The following is an 18346-nucleotide window of genomic DNA, read 5'->3' on the forward strand; positions in this document are numbered from 1 at the left end:
GATTTTACCCTCGGAAAATGAGTCTGTTTCTTCAGACTCCATTCCGTATCACACTGTGTATGTTGGCTGCAGTTTTAGCAATGCAGAGCTGGATTCAGATGCACATTCAGACACCTAGGTTTATGTATTTGCAATGTTGGCATCTCTATATCAGATACGGCTTGATCCAGTTGCCCACACGTTTCCAGAACTAACTCAGCTGTCTGTCTGACTCTATCCTGGCCTTCAACAGTTACTCCAGAGAGTGTCCTGTAAAAATCACAAATATCACTAGGCTCCTATGCTTAAAATGTTGAAAGCTGTAGTTATTGTCTGAGGTTTTGTGCCATCTATTTATCAGTCTTAATTACAGGCCATATTTTCTGAAATTCTGTCTCTGCTGTTAAGGTGAATGTCCTCCCACTATGTGTTACAAAGTCCTACTTAAGGATCTGGAAGTCTAATTACTTATAGTTTGGTTGAACTCTCTTAACAAACACTAAAAAGGGGAAAAGAAATTTCTGCTCACATGGATGAGTTTTTTTGTTGCTATTCATCAAATTTTTCTTCTTTCTTTGAAAGCATGTGAGCTTTGAGGAAGTAATTCCTCTATGTAGCTAGCTGTCTAGGTGAAATGACTGCCTTTACTTCCTACAGTACCACCTTCACTTGCTAGGATAACTCATTTTTGTGGACTCAAGTTTGAAATATCTCCTTATGAAGTATGATTATCTTCTCAGTTTTGGAATGCAAAAATGATCTGTAAGGAGAAAGAGAACTCATGAAGATTTAAAATGTACAAATTATTTTACTGTGCAATACATGATTGTTAATACACACACTGGTCTACTGACACAGTCTTGACTACATACTAGTCTTTTGAAAAACTTTTGTTAGCCTGGCATTTTTTATTTCTGATATGAAACACTGAGTCTCTATTAAATGTATATAACGGGTTCTCTTTTGGCATTTAGAAAGTCCTGCTCATTCTCAGCTTGGTTGTTGTAGTCTCAGTGATATTTCTGCATATACAAATTACATATAACAGTTTTAACTTCACATTTTCATTGTAAAAATGTAGGCATTGATAATTGTTTCTACATAGCTTATGACTTCCTGCACTTGTTCAACCCATCAGATCAAGAAGCTGAGAAAAAGCAACACAAAAAATGTCAGTAGAATTGACTAATACGCTTGGATATATCAACTCTTTACAGTAAGAAAATGACTACCAACAACAGTTGTATTTGAGATTATGTCTGGTGTCAGTGTTGCTTCACAGATGCCCCACTGCAACAAATGTGTGACACACAAGACTTAATGTATCTCAGTATGCCACACCTTCAATCACCCTCCCTGCAGATTAAATTAGTAATGAATTATTGTGCTTTTCTTATTTGCTTAGTCATCAACCATGCTGATAGGTAAGGAATATGAAAGGTCATTAAAAATTAACATAAATTATCTTCATTTTGAACCAACCAAGCAAAAATATCTGCAATGCTTTTAAATAGTGAGTATCTCTTGTGTCAAGAAGTAAATACTCCAAGATATAATAGTTACTTTTGTTTGCATACTAGTCACAACTTCTTCTTAAGAGTAGGAAGGACAAGCTATGAGAGGCTGAGCTTCAAATTAACTTCTCTGTCAAGTAGGTCTATACAAAGTCTCAACACTGAGAGACTGCTTTCTCTAAAGCTGCAAGCTGTTTCCAGATAGTCTCCATCATGAGTGATTATTTTATTTAATGTGCAGTAGTCTCTTCTTATCTATATGTAAGCTAATCACCCATTAATATTTTACTAGTGAAAACACATCTTGAACAGAGTACAAGATGCTACAGAAAAATACCTGAAATAGTAAAACAATGAACCAAAGACAATCAACAATAAATGTAGGCTGTAAAAATCTCTGTAAAAGGATTTTTTTTTTTTTTTACTGTACCATGAAAGTTTTTAGGCAAACTGGTATTTGAAATCATCAAGTGGATTTGTTTTTAAATTCAGTGCCAATTTAGATTCAACAAATTCTTTAAAATAGTACCTGAACTTCAATGAAAGGAAGAAGCAGAAGAAGGAGCATAATAATAATACTGAAGGTTAGAGGAGAGTGGTTCAGATCTATGTGAGACGAAATACTTAGTGTGGCAGATTTGAATCAAGAAGGTGGTACAAGAATTTGAAAACCATTGGGTGGAGGTTACAGATCAGCAGGACAATAAGCTGGGCAGCTACAGTATTATTGCATTGGCCAAAGCTTCAGTAATGAAGCCAGTTGCAGACCCTTTTCTATGCTTCTCACTGCTCACTTAAACTCACTTCATAGGTTATCTTTGTTTGTTTTTAATAATGAAGCATTACTGTTGTGGTTTAATCCAGCAGGCAGGTAAACACCACACAGCCATTCACTCACTCCTACCCTTCCAGTGGGATGGAGGAGAGAGTTGGGGGGTGCGGGGGAAGTAAGATTTGTGGGTTGAGATAAAGACAGTTTAATAGGACAGAAAAGGAAGGGAAAATAATAATAATTATAATAATGACAAAAGAATATACAAAACAAGTGATGCACAATGCAATTGCTCGCCACCTGCCGACCAACACCCAGCCAGTTCCTGAGCAGCGGTCACTGCCCCCCAGCTAACTCCCCCCAGTTTATATACTGAGCATGATGTCATATGGTATGGTATACACCTTTGGACAGTTTGGGTCAGTTGTCCTGGCTGTGCCCCCTCCCAGCTTCTCGCTGGCAGGGCATGAGAAGCTGAAAAGTCCTTGGCTAGTGTAAGCACTGCTCAGCAACAACTCAAACATTGATGTGTTATCAACATTATTCTCATACTAAATACAAAACACAGCACTGTACCAGCTACTAGGAAGAAAATTAACTCTATCCCAGTCAAAACCTAAGCATTAATAAATCATGACCTCAGCATCATAAGGATTTGGTTTTGTTTTTTTATACGCTGTATTTGAGGTAGTTGTCTTTTTGATGCTAATCCTTTAAGAGGTGTATTTTCAAGCATTCTCAGCAACAGTGTGGAGTAGAAATGTATTTATTTTTAATGAAAGCAGAGCCTGGTGTAGTCACGTGACTCTAGGAACTGGGCCTATTAGAAAAACATCATATATCATGAAACTACCAAAAAGATTGTGAGAGTTGGCATAGTACTTTTGTTTATTTTTTTGTTTAAAAACATTAATAAAAATGACTGTTAATCATAATAAATGACAAGTCTGTCTACATGGTCTCATTGGCCCCACAGGATATCCAGGCAGAGCCATTTGAACTTCAGTTAAAGGAATCCTCTGGGAAAATACTGCTTTAGAACTGCTTTAGAGGCTTTACCTTCACGATAATGGATCTTGCTTTGGACCTCAGTATCAGTATAAGGTACATGAAGTTTCTTCTGGCTTCTTAACCCTTTCTTATAATTTCCGATATTGTGAAATACAGTGAATTTCCATTGTGTGTGCATTCAGTGAAATTCATGTTCTATGTTCAGTTCTAGAGCTCTTACTAAATTAATATTCTGAAGCTGTCAGGATCAGAAAGGAAAAAGAAACTGGGAAAATTAATAATTTACTTGAGGATACACCTGATTCAGGCCTGCTATTTAACAGTTGCGATTGTAAACATTTTACCTTTACCAAAAACTGTGTATTTCATCTTAGTTAAAAAACAAGACATAAATCCGCTGTAACGACACAAAAGCAAACCTCTCGCTGTTTAACTGACAACTAGCAAGAATTCCTGTTCCATTACTGAAAAAAAGAGAATATAAAAACCTCAGAACTTCTACCAATATGTTCTACAGAAAGAAAAAGAAAAACTAAGATTTATGAAGACTATATAATTGTGCAATTACATTGCATTCTGGAGCCAGAATATTTTGAATTAAAAGTAATATTCTTTTTAGTTTTATGAGAGTCCTTAGTGTGTGTTTTTAATGCTGCAATGGAAGCAGATAGAAACACCTTTAAATAAGTAGAATGGACTGGGCAGACTTCTCCTATCACTCATGCTTCTGAAAGAATTAAGGAACGTGCATAAGTTTTTGAAGATATCCCAGTGCTGTTCCTAAAAAGTGAATGCTCATCCTCATGTGCAATGACCAGCCCATGAAAAAGGGGCTTAAGAACAGATTAAACTAAGGTTATGTGTCTGGTCTGAGTCCTCCTCCAGCTCGAGAGTGGTGCTCTTCACTGACCTCTAATCCCTTAGCTTTCTGTTTATCCCCTAACCCTCTGCTGCACATTTCTTCTAGAAAGCATGCTTCTAAAACTATGCGCACAGTCATTATTTCCTGTGCCCTATAGACTATATATTGTCAGCATCAACATCCTAGTTCTCAGGTTTTGAGTCCAGGCAACAGGAAAGAGAGATTTGAAAATGTACAGCAACTAAACATGACATGCTTTAAAGAGCAAAAATAGTATTCTGAATGATGCACTATAATTTCTGGAGCACAGATGTCAGATGGTTTCCTTGTGAAGTTCCTTCCTGTGCAGACAACCAGTACCAGCTTTATAAAACATGTAAAACCTCTCCAAGTATTCAGAATACAGCTAAACAAATCTAGGTGATGCCTAATCTCTGTGCCAGACCTTTGTGTGGGAAAGTGTTCCACCACGGAAAGTACTGCCTGATGTTTACTTACAGCCCCATGCTACACCAGGACTCCAGAATGACATTGTAATAATCTGGATGTGAGCTGACAAAGCAACAAATGACTGACTGGAAAAGTTTTCTTCTTGGTAAAATCATGTGGAGGGGAAAAAAAGGAAAGAAAAGTTACATATCCCTGTTGCAGCATAGACATCCAGTAAAAGAAACCCAAAAAACAGTGAACCCCCAAAACCACGTTTATTTAAGAATGAAGACATGATTAAAACAGATGTCAAACAAAACTGCACAAGCAGGAAGGATTTTTTTTCCCACTTATTTATAATTATGATTTATCATTATTTATGATGTTTCTTCAGACCTTTTTGCTATTATCCACCCCCGTTACTCCTTCAGGAAAAAATCCTAACATGTATCTTAACAGATGTCTTAACGTCCAGCTTTCACATCCACCTGCAGTTTTCCAGGAACCTCAAGCCATACACCAAATGTAATTCACTTCTTTTATTTTCAAATACACAGTTTTCCCTTCTTTCTATTCTTCATCCACCAGAAACAATTACTAGCATCATTAGATACAAATCTTAGCCTTTATTAAATTGTTGAAAGTTTATTACATTTCTTGATACCTATCCCACTACAGCTTGCTTGTTTTATTTCTTACTTCGTACTATTTCACAATTATCTGGTGTCACATCTACAGATGTATGCAGACAAAATACCACATGTAACTATTTAACTTTAAAAGGTCTATATTCCTTATATTAACATTCTTGTTTTGAAAGTATATAACTGCAGTGTAACTTGTCTCAGGAAAAAAAAAAAAAAATTACATGGTGAAGATCTCCTATTTAACTCTCATATCTTTTTCATGGCATTAATGCGACCATTAATGAGGTGGAGGTGTGAGGTGGAGTCTATGTTGTTGCATTTTATTTATGACATACAACTTTATTTTTTTGTTCCTCTTTTGGTTTTCATTAGAAGGATAACAGGTGAATGTTAACTGCAGTTTTAATTCCCTTGGAATTTTTTGAAGGAAAAAGAAACCAGGCAGAGATAGTATCAACACTCAGGGCTCAAACATGCACGAAGTAGGATTTTTCAATGTAAATGGATGACTTACAAACTTTTCTCAGAAGCTGCTGAGATTTTGGGAGAATTTGGTCCTGCATATTTTTTTTTGCATTCCAAGAAATGTTCTCAGTCCTTCAGACAATTTTTTTTCCCCATTTGTTTTCCATACATAGTTTTCAGATCTATACATTTAAATTAAGCTTTCTTCTTGTGCTTGATCCAGCAGGGAAATAAATTCCATGGCAACAGACACTGATGTTTTAAACACATGGTGGGTCACACAAAATACAGTGTTCTGGGAGAAATCAAAGCTACTTATTCAAGGACATACATCTTCCCCAAGGAGAATTAATAACAATACCGGTCAATAGAAGTATTTTATTCGCTTTCAGATTTTATGCAGAGTTAAAACTCTGTTATAGATCCCTTTAAAGCCCAGTACAATTCAGTGCTTAAAATATTTTATAACAAGTTTCCTATCCATTTTAAAATGAAATATGGTTAAAGCAGGATATCAAGGATTCACAATGATTCAAGCATATCTTTTTCTAAAGTAACAGTTAAGACTGGGAGGAGAGAGCAGAGATTCAGGAAGCCATGCTAAAGAGCACTGACTCATATGTTTCAGCTACACAGTAGACTTGAACAGTCTAGTTGTCTCAGGTTTTTAGAACATCTACTAACCAATGTAAATTCAAATTCTATTGATTTCTAAGTCTTATTTCTCTCTCTATAGACATAATCAAAACATCACCACTCAGAAGAACTGGACATGAATAAATCCTGTTCACTGTACTTTTCCAAGGGCATCTGTGCTTTGACTGTGTTGTGGTTTGGGGTGCCACCTCTGAGACAAAATTAATGAAATATCTTTATTTTAGAAACAAGAACACAGAGTTAGGAGTTGCCTGAAACAGGTTATTTATAAGCAGAAGTTAGCATAGTGAAAATGCTGTCCACTGGTGATCCACTTGTTTCTTGCTTCAAACGAGATGCACCCTTCATAATGAAATCTACCTCCAGCCTTAGCTGGAATCAGTAAAAACACAATAGGGCAAATGGCAATCAGCACTTCCTACTTTGACCCAGTAGTCCTTCACTGTTTCTGTACTTAGATATGAAATCATTAGACATATATTTTAAATTCCAATGTATCAGAATACTGATTGTAGCTGAAGAAGCCCTTTAAAACAGCTACTGTTTGTCTGAGTTGTTGAATTTGTGTTGGAAGTGTTCTGAATACAAGCCAACAGCTTTAACAAAGTCAACATTCTTGAAAATAGTTAAATTTAAACAAAGATTTATTTGTATCAACAAGAAAAAAATTATTACTCTGATAGTTTACACCAAAAATCTGATTTGAAAGTAGACTTCAGAAAAATGGTACATATATTATGAAACAGTTTAAATAGCTTAAACAGTGCATTTTTAACTCTCATCAACAAAATATCAGCTCAAAATGGCTTGCAGATGGATTTATGTACAGGTTATGATAGATTTATGGAACCAGAATAAGTCACAAGAATGGTATCTAGTTTTATTTTCCCATCTATAGTGCTGAGGTACTGATACATATTTTTGTAAAAAAAAAAAAAAGATATGCTCATGAAAAATATGATGTAAGTGTATACTATAGTTCAGTTGATGGGTTTTATAAATGCTTTAGTCATGCAAACATAATACTGAAAAGAGCCATTATGCAGAAAAAAAATTCTCAGGCCAATTATAGACAAATCTGAAGTATGTGCTCTGGTAGCATAGCCCTTTGAGCAAAAGACACTTAAAAACTGAAGTAAGCTTTATATGGCCCAGTTAGAGAGGAAATGATGAACCTCTCAGCCCTTATATGCAGACTTAAGAGCACATATTAGAAGTCATTATTGAAAATTTACATAAGTGCAACAAAAAGCCTGGACAATATAGATGTATGAGATCAGAATGTGTGAGCATTTTACTTTCTACTTAGCATCTGTTAACCTGTGGCTTCATTCCTATAACACTCAGAAGGTGGGATCTAAAAAGTAGACCATGTTGTACATTATTTCTTTAAACTTATTATGAAATAATAGTTTGATAAGTAGCATTATGTGTTCACATTGAATCCTAACATAAAAGTTACTATTGAGTGACTTAATTCTAGTTGGGAGGGTTTATTTTGTTTTGCATTTGGAAGAGGCACAAGGATAATTTCTATATTTAATATTTAATATTTTGAATGACTTGAATTGGTTGAGTCTGGCTCTCAGGAAAGAAATGGGGGAACGTGAAGTGTGAAAAATTGCCATCTTTCACAGCTTTAAAATGTTGGCTCTGTTGTCTGGCATAATTAAGTCAACAGTCTGCTGGTCTGCTTCCAGGCACTTTGACAACTGTTCTCCCACTGCCACCAGTAAATTAATAGGACTGTGCTTTTCCCAAGGGGCACTGTATGCAGAATGAGAAATTTCTTGTCCCTTGGTCTGCTGCTGGTGAAGTGGTGATGGGCGGTAATGCTCAGTGGGTAGGAGCTGTCAGGTCATTTGCTCTATTATAGTTGGACCATTCACACTATTATAGTTAGATGTGATAACACTTACACCCTTTATCATCAGGGGTTTATTGTATCCCAACTGTTAGCATTGTCTCTAAGGTAATAGACAACAGCTGTGAAGTGAATTTTTTGCCAAAAAAACAAGAAGAGAAGAGAGTCTTTTTAGGCATTTGCGAGTTGTTGGGAGTGTTAGAGCTGCTTGATATTCATCAGGTTTTTATACAGGCTCATACGGTTTAATAAAATTCTTTGTTTTAGTTTTGGATCATACACCTTTTCATCCCTGGAGCTTTTTTTTTGTCAGCTTTGGGTTTAAATTAATCCGAGTACTACTAGCTTTCACCTGCTTTTTTTAACTCAAAGTCATACAAACACTGACTTTTGTGATCAGTTCACTGGGAAACTATAGAAGACTTTAAATTTAGTTTTCTCGGAAGTGCAACAGTAGCCACAAGAGTCCATAGGTCTTGGCCTTACCCTGCACTAGGAAAATAACCTTCTGTAACTAACGTGACTGGGGTCAGGATTAGTACTTTTGTTGTCCAAGGCTTTATTACACTGAAGTAAACAAATCCTTAGTAGAGATGGATCAAGTCGAGGATGGAGACTGCCTACCTAGAAAGAAACCTAGCAGAAAAATTGCAGGGAGTCCAGACTGTACTGGAAATAGTACTACTGAACTGGATAAAAGCCTTTGCCCAGCTACTTGTGGCAGAACACAAGACATTGAAGAGCTTTGTAGTTGGAGTATGACAAATGCTGAAAATTGATTTGGAAGATTCACAAATTCCTTGATCCATGCAGGAGTGTCATTTTCATTTAAGAAACCAATCATTAGGTGAAACCATTGTCTATTTTTGTTGCAACTTTCTATTTTAAAAGTAAAAGATGTGTACTTGAACAACGAACAGTGGGCTAATTGGGAGCCAAGTGTTTTTTATACACTGACAATCAGGTTAATGCTAGGGTTGTGAGAGAAATAGCAAAAGGCAGGGCAAAGAAACAAAAGGAAAAGAGATTTTTTTTTTTTTTCCTAAATGTCACTGTTAGTTAGCAGTGAATGTTAGCAATGTCAGCTGTTCTTTATTTGTTGTACAGGACTCCATTCACCACCTGGAACAACACCAATAATACTACAAATCACTAGTAAAAAATGGTTCTGCTCCTACACCTTCTGACAAAGAAGTCAGAAGAAAAAGGAAAAGAATGATGTCACTTAAGAAAAAGAGTTTTAAATTATGCGTAATTTCTGTTATTCATTTTTTTCTTATTTGCTATTTAGTACTTCCCAATAATAATAATTATTTAATTTAAATAATTAAATTATATAATAATATAATTTAAAAAAAAAAATCAGGGAAGCAAGATACTATATATGTACCAAAGCATAATTTGATATATACGCCCACCTAAACAACAACAAAAATAAAGGCACAAAACAAATAAATTGGTCAAATCCTCACACTTACTTGGACTTTTATTTAATGATTTTCCCTTGTTATATGCAAGTATGATGTACCATAACAGTCAACATAATCAAATCTTTACGTTTTCCATTCACATTTATTAAATTTTGAGCTCCATTTATCAGAATGCCAAGTTAAGAAAATAATACAAATCCTGCTGTTTATTTTCTTACGGTGAATAGGAACAAACTCTAAATAATTAATCCATTTATGTTGGTATTCCTAAACAGCATACATTAAGAACTCTTGCTTTTACAGTTCTTGGTGTTTACTAATTTGTAGAGGAATTTTGAATATATTGAAATCAAGTTTTGCCTCTTAATGTGAAATAGAGAGAAAAATTCAAGCGTGAACATAGAGATAGTTAACCTTCCATGAACACTCCCACATACCTCCATTCATTGTTATCATCAGTTTCTCTGGGCATTGTCCACTAACTCTGCTCTACCTTAAAATATTGTTTTAAATCTAGAAAATATTGTCATATCAGTAAATAATCTGGCAAAAATTTACAATTCCAGCTGCAAATGCTCTCTAGATTTATGCAACACTTCATCTCTTCTTCTGAGTACAAGTATGCTGACATGCCACTCTTCTATTTATGCTTCTGTTGAATTTGACCAAAACTCTTATTTCTTGTGAGCTTTGTTCAAAGGTCTATTAATGCTGGCAAAACCATTTTTTTTTCCTTAAAAACACACTGCGAAACCAAAGACCAATAATAATGACAATGCTGCTTATGAAACAGCAAGTTTAAAATTATTCAATTCGTTGTGTCTTGGATTTGGTTTATGAGAAGAGAGAGACCGATTCCAGTGAAGTTCAGAAAGCCCAAGATGCACGTCCAAGATGCCAAATCTGCTCCAAGCAGATTCAATTTGATCACTTTGACGGTTTTTCTTCCAGTTTTATGCACTTAAAGACAGAAAAAGAAAGGTCATTCTGCTTCCTAGAATGTTCTCAGAAATCTCAGCTGATCCCTGCTAGTCCTCTGGGGTACCAGGTTTGAAACATCCACCTTTTCCTGTCTAATCAGAAATAGAGCTTTTGACATATTGGAGAAGTTCTGATGCAGATGCAGGGAAAAACACAGGGAAGGTTCACTACTTCTGCTGTAAATAGCTGTGACTTTGGACTAATATTTGATTAAAACAGGCCAAAAGGTCTAACTATGGCCAAATAAAAAAAAGGCCATATGGACCCATGTAGATGCTACAAATTATTGCTATAATAGAAAGGATTTATAAACAACCAGAGTGGAGTAATAGAGTAAAATAATTGGTACTGAGGACCCAAAATCCATGTTGTACTCACTATTTCAGGGTTTTTTCTTCAGAGCAGCTCTAGTCCAGCCGGTCCCACAGAGTGTATGCCCATTTGTGACTGGAGTAGATTAGGTGCACTTCTGGAATGCAATTTTCAGTTGAGTTTTATCCTAAAAGAATCTAGTTCATGAGCTCCAAGACCTCTCCATGATGTAAAGAAAACACAGTAAGTAGAGATGATCAGGTTGCTTTGCTACTTGAGCATACAACTGATCTAAACTAAACCACTAGTGTGTACATACTGTAACATAGAATTCCACTGACTCACAGCCGTGCTGGCTGAACCAGAAGGTCAGATCCAAAGCTGCAAGTGTGAAACAATAAGGTTTGCTCAGCGGTGCCTAGGGGTGAGTCAGGAAGGAGCTGTGAGCTGTAAAGAAGAATAGATGGGCTTGATTAGCAGTCAAATGGGTTCCAAAGCAGAGGAACAGTTGTCCCCTTTTAAATACTCCAGTACTTAAGAACTTGTGAAAGTCCTTAACCATGTAAAAGACCCATGGGTAATTTAAATTCGAAGACCAAAATGTCCTGGTGATTGCCCTAGCAATCTGAAGTTATGTGAGGAGTGGGAGAGAAGGTGGGGAAGATCTCCATTCTTCCTTGAAGCTCTCCCGTTCTTCATAGATCTCATCTCCCAGAATTGCTCTGGGAGGTCACTGTTAGACATATCCAGAAGGGTGTGTATCTCAAGTTTTTGAGTACACCTGAGATGCGTTCAGATTCAACCCTCCAAGCCTCCTTCCAAACATACGCATAAGACTGTAGCTAGATGAAAGATGGAGGTTCAATATACTGATTCCTTTATATTCCCATAAAACTTTGCTAGAGTGAATCAGAGTAAGTTATTGAGATAGTCTTACTCACTCTACAGAAAGATTTAAAAGATTTTTATAGTTTCATAATTTTAGGCAGCTTATTATGACCTTATTCTGCTTTTCATAAGAGACTTGATGATTTTTTTCTACTGGAAAACAACGATCCTATATTCTGTCCCTTTGGACAGAGATACAGACAAACAGGGAAATTCTCAAGTCCTGTAACCACCAACAGTCCTACATAACCAATCAAAATTAACTAGCTGTCGTGGTTTAACTTCAGTCGGCAACTAAGCACCACGCAGCCGCTCGCTCACTCCCCCCCACCCGGTGGGATGGGGGAGAGAATTGGAAGAGCACAAGTGAGAAAAACTCGTGGGTTGAGATAAAAAACAGTTTAATAATTGAAATAAAATGATAATAATAATAATATGATAATAATAATAATAATACACAAAGCAAGTGATGCACAGTACAATTGCTCACCACCCGCCGACCGATGCCCAGCCAGTCCCCGAGCAGCAGCCCCCCCGGCCAGCTTTCCCCAGTTTATGTACTGAGCATGACGTCACATGGTATGGAATGTCCCTTTGGCCAGTTTGGCTGTGCCCCCTCCCAGCTTCTTGTGCACCTTCAGCCTTCTCAGTCGGTAGAACATGGGAAGCTGAAAAGTCCTTGGCTAGTGTAAGCATTACCTAGCAACAACTAAAACATCGGTGCGTTATCAACTTTGTTCTCATCCTAAATCCAAAACACTGTACCAGCTGTACTAGGAAGGGAATTAACTCTATCCCTGCCGAAACCAGGACAATATCCACCCCTTATTCTATACCATCTGCGTCATGCTCAAGTCTCATATTTTCCAGTACATTTTCATTAATCACCACCCCTTTATATATATATATATATACACACACACACACACACACACACACACAGATATCATTCCCTTCGTCTGTGGGCCATCCCTCTAAAATGTTCGGTGAGTTCATTTAGTCCATGACTTCGGGCTCCATCTGTCATAATAATCTTTCAGGGCAGGAAAAATGGAGATGGTATGTGGTGTTGGATTGTTCCATGTTGAAGTCAGTTCTGGTACCATCATCACTGTGCTTTGCTTGGTTTCACTGAAGTTATTCTTCATTAGTCTGGGTGATTCTTATTGTAATAACATTAGTATGGCATATAATATTATTAGTATTATTAGTATATCTGTGTATTATTAGTATAACTATTATAACTATAATTAGTACTTAACATCACATAATTCAGATCATTGGCTATTCTCACCCAAAATCAAATCCCCTTGAGGTACACATTGGACTTCCCCATCCTCCCGCATTATCCACCAAGTGCACCCAGGTCCTTGAGCAAAAGCAATCCCAGGGATGGGTTTGCCTCTGCCTGAGGCAGGAATAACCCAGACTGTCTTCCCCAGCATATTTTTTATGTGCACTACAGGAACTTTATTCCCATCTACAGTACGTAAAAGTTCTGACTGGGCAGGGCCTGCTTGATTGGCAGATCCCCTAGTGTTGACTAACCAGGTGGCTTTTGCTAAATGTGTGTCCCAATGTTTGAATGTCCCGCCACCCATTGCTCTCAGTGTAGTCTTTAACAGTCCATTGTATCGTTCAATTTTCCCAGAGGCTGGTGCATGATAGGGGATGTGATACACCCACTCAATGCCGTGCTCTTTGGCCCAGGTGTCTATGAGGTTGTTTCGGAAATGAGTCCCGTTGTCTGACTCAATTCTTTCTGGGGCGCCATGTCACCATAGGACTTGCTTTTCAAGGCCCAGGATAGTGTTCCGGGCGGTAGCATGGGGCACGGGATATGTTTCCAGCCATCCGGTGGTTGCCTCCACCATTGTAAGCACGTGGCGCTTGCCTTGGCGGGTTTGTGGGAGTGTGATATAATCGATCTGCCAGGCCTCCCCATATTTATATTTCAACCATCGTCCTCCATACCAAAAAGGCTTTAACCGCTTGGCTTGCTTGGTTGCAGCGCATGTTTCGCATTCATGGATAACCTGGGCTATAGTGTCCATGGTCAAGTCCACCCCTCGATCACGAGCCCATCTATATGTTGCATCTCTTCCTTGGTGGCCTGAGGTGTCATGGGCCCACCGAGCTAGAAATAATTCACTCTTATGTTGCCAGTCCAGATCCACCTGAGCCACTTCAATCTTAGCAGCCTGATCCACCTGCTGGTTATTTTGATGTTCTTCAGTGGCCCGACTCTTGGGTACGTGAGCATCTACGTGACGGACTTTTACAACCAGGTTCTCCACCCGGGCAGCAATATCTTGCCACAATGCGGCAGCCCAGATGGGTTTGCCTCTGCGCTGCCAGTTGCTCTGCTTCCATTGCTGCAACCACCCCCACAGGGCATTTGCCACCATCCATGAGTCAGTATAGAGATAGAGCACTGGCCACTTTTCTCGGTCAGCAATGTCTAAAGCCAGCTGGATGGCCTTTACTTCTGCAAATTGGCTCGATTCACCTTCTCCTTCAGCAGTTTCTACAACTTGTCGCATAGGACTCCATACAGCAGCTTTCCACCTCCGATGCTTTCCCACAAGACGACAGGACCCATCAGTGAACAGGGCATATTGCTTCTCATTTTCTGGTAGTTCATTATACATTGGGGCCTCTTCAGCACGCGTTACCTCCTCCTCTGGCAATATTCCAAAATCTTTGCCCTCTGGCCAATCCATGATCACTTCCAGGATCCCTGGGCGATGGGGGTTTCCTATTCGAGCCCGTTGTGTGATCAGTGCGACCCACTTACTCCATGTAGCATCAGTTGCATGATGTGTACAGGGGACCCTCCCTCTGAACATCCAGCCTAGCACCGGCAGTCGGGGTGCCAGGAGGAGCTGTGCTTCAGTACCAATCACTTCTGAAGGAGCTCGAACCCCTTCATATGCTGCTAATATCTCTTTTTCAGTTGGAGTATAGCGGGCCTCGGATCCTCTGTATCCCCGACTCCAAAACCCTAGGGGTCGACCTCGAGTCTCCCCTGGTGCTTTCTGCCAGAGGCTCCAGGTAGGGCCATTCTCCCCGGCTGCGGTATAGAGCACATTTTTTACCTCTTGCCCTGCCCGGACTGGCCCCAGGGCTACTGCATGAACTATCTCCTCTTTAATTTGTTCAAAAGCTTGTCATTGCTCAGGGCCCCATTTGAAATCGTTCTTCTTCCGGGTCACTTGATAGAGAGGGTTTATGATCAGGCTGTAATTTGGAATGTGCATTCTCCAAAAACCCACGACGCCTAAGAAGGCTTGTGTTTCCTTTTTGCTAGTTGGTGGAGACATGGCTGTTATTTTGTTGATCACATCCATTGGGATCTGACGACGTCCATCTTGCCATTTTATTCCTAAAAATTGGATCTCCTGTGCAGGTCCCTTGACCTTACTTTGTTTTATGGCAAAACCGGCCTTCAGCAGGATTTGGACTATTTCCTTCCCTTTTTCAAAAACTTCTCCTGCTGTGTTGCCCCATACGATGATATCATCAATCTATTGCAGGTGTTCTGGAGCTCCACCCTCTTCTAGTGCAGTCTGGATTAGTCCATGGCAAATGGTGGGGCTGTGTTTCCACCCCTGGGGCAGTCGGTTCCAGGTGTACTGAACACCCCTCCAAGTGAAAGCAAACTGTGGCCTGCACTCCGCTGACAAAGGGATTGAGAAAAACGCATTAGCAATATCAACTGTGGCATACCACTTGGCTGCCTTTGACTCCAGTTCGTATTGAAGTTCTAGCATGTCTGGCACAGCAGCACTCAGCGGTGGTGTGACTTCATTTAGGCCATGATAGTCTACTGTTAGTCTCCACTCTCCATTAGACTTCTGCACTGGCCATATGGGACTGTTAAAGGGTGAGCGGGTCTTGCTGATCACTCCTTGGCTCTCCAGTCGACGAATCAGCTTATGGATGGGAATCAGGGAGTCTCGGTTGGTGCGATATTGCCGCCGGTGCACTGTGGTGGTAGCAATTGGCACTTGTTGGTCTTCGACCTTCAGCAACCCCACAACAGAGGGGTCCTCCGAAAGACCAGGCAAGGTGGACAGCTGTTTAATTTCCTCCATCTCCAAAAGTCCACCGGTACCCTTCTGGGTCCTTGAAATACCCTCTCCTGAGGTAGTCTATGCCAAGGATGCACGGAGCATCTGGGCCAGTCACAATGGGGTGCTTCTGCCACCCGTTCCCAGTTAAACTCACTTCGGCTTCCAATACAGTTAGCTGTTGGGATCCCCCCGTCACCCCAGAAATACAGATGGGTTCTGCCCCTATATAGCTTCATGGCATTAGGGTACACTGTGCACCGGTGTCTACCAGAGCCTTATACTTCTGTGGGTCTGACGTGCCAGGCCACCGAATCCACACAGTCCAGTAAACCCGGTTGTCCCTTTCCTCCCCCTGGCTGGAGGCAGGGCCCCTCTAATCCTCATCACAGTACTCATTTCTCATTTCTTGTACGTACGGGTCAGAAGTTTCTTCATTAAGATCAAGAGTAAGATCAGCCCTTCTACTCTCTCTGGGGAACTGCCCGCTGGAAACTGGAGCAGCAATTTTCCTGGAAGAACCTCTTTCTGTGATTGTTTTCCCTTGCAATTTGCGTACCCGTGCCCCTAGGGCTGCAGTAGGTTTCCCATCCCACTTCCTCATGTCCTCTCCGTGGTCACGCAGATAAAACCATAGGGTGCCCCGTGGTGTGTACCCTTTATATTCTCTCTCTTGAGCAAAAGAACGCTTACCTCTAATAGCCGAGATACTGGTCCGTACAGGTGAGGAGTAGGACCTATCCTCTCTGAGTTGCTGGATCTCCCGGGACAGTTTTTCGGATAGTTTCTCCACAGCCGAGACGATGGAGGAAGAAAGACTTTCCTCGTATTGCCAGAGTTGACTAGCCAATTCATCCACTGTTTGTTCCTCTCCATCTTTCCAGGTTATCACTGCCAATGAATTGGCGTATGACGATGGTGAGCTCCTTATAAACTTCCGCCACATGGGTCGTGTGCACTTGACTTCGTCTGAACCTTTGGATAGTTGTTCATTGTTCAGGTCACCATAAATCACCTCCAGCACAGCTAATTCTCTCAGAAACTGGATACCCTTCTCCATGGTGGCCCATTTGCTTGGGCGACATATGACATCCTCCTTAAAGGGATACCTTTCCTTCACGCTTGACAAGAGTCGCCTCCAAAGGCTGAGGATACGTGTCCCTTTTCCAATTGCTTTATCAACGCCCCTTTCCCTAGAAAGGGATCCCAGCTGCATGGCTTCCCTACCCTCTAATGCCAGGCTACTGGCCCCATTATCCCAGCATCGGAGCAGCCAGGTGACAATATGCTCACCTGGACGACGGCTGAAATCTTTTCGTATATCTCGCAGCTCACTCAGGGATAGAGATCGGGTGGTCACTGCCTCGTTTATGAGTTCTTCCTCTTCCTCCTCCCCGATCAGCGGCCGGCTCTCCTCCTCCCGTTCTCGTGATCGCCCTTCTCCAGGGTACTCGTACAGTTCTTCCTCCGGTTCCCTTTTAGAAGAAGCTTCTTCCTCCCTTACTAAACGAGCCGACTTCCGCTTCCAAAATTTCTTCTTGTGTACAGGGGCGACTGATACCGGCACAGGCTGGTTCTTTGGTTCAGCCACAGGGCCTGTTGCCGGGGCTGGAGTGGTCGCAGTGCATGTCGCCGGGGTTGGAGTGGCCGCAGTGCAAGTGCATGTCACCGGAGTCCGAGTAGCCACAGGGCCTGTTGCCGGGGTTGGAGTGGCCGCAGTGCAAGTGCATGTCACCGGAGTCTGAGTGGCCGCAGGGCCTGTTGCCGGGGTTGGAGTGGCCACAGTGCATATTACCAGGGTTGGAGTGGCCACAGGGCCTGTTGCCGGGGTCTGAGTGACCGCAGTGCATGTCGCTGGGGTTGGAGTGGCCGCAGTGCATGTCGCCGGAGTTGGAGTGGCCGCTGTGCAAGTGCATGTCACTGGAGTCTGAGTGGCCGCAGTGCATGTCGCCGGGATTGGAGTGGCCGCAGTGCATGTCGCTGGGGTCTGAGTGTCCGCAGTGCATGTCGCCGGGGTCTGAGTGGCTGCAGTGCATGTCGCTGGGGTTGGAGTGGCCGTAGTGCGTGTTGCCCGGGTTTGAGTGGCCGCAGGGCCTGTTGCCGGTATCTGAGTGGCTGCAGGGCCTGTTGCCGGGGTCTGAGTGGCTGCACGGCCTGTCGCTGGGGTCGGAGTGGCCGCAGGGCGCGTTGCCCGGGTCTGAGTGACCACAGGCATGTCGTTTTACTGTCAGAGCCAGAGACCTTCCCTTCCCTTTGAGGGCACTGAATGGTGTTGAACAGGGCTCGGTAGGCATGGGCCAGGCCCCAGCACGTTGCAATGATCTGCATCTCTCTGGAGTTGCCAGGGTGACAGCATACTTTTTCCAAATATTCTACTAACTTTTCAGGATTCTGCACTTGTTCAGGGGTGAAGTTCCAAAACACTGGGGGTGCCCATTGGCCTAGGTACTTGCCCATCTTAT

The sequence above is a fragment of the Aptenodytes patagonicus genome, chromosome 1 (genome assembly GCF_965638725.1).
Source record: "Aptenodytes patagonicus chromosome 1, bAptPat1.pri.cur, whole genome shotgun sequence".
In the NCBI taxonomy this organism is placed as follows: domain Eukaryota; kingdom Metazoa; phylum Chordata; class Aves; order Sphenisciformes; family Spheniscidae; genus Aptenodytes; species Aptenodytes patagonicus.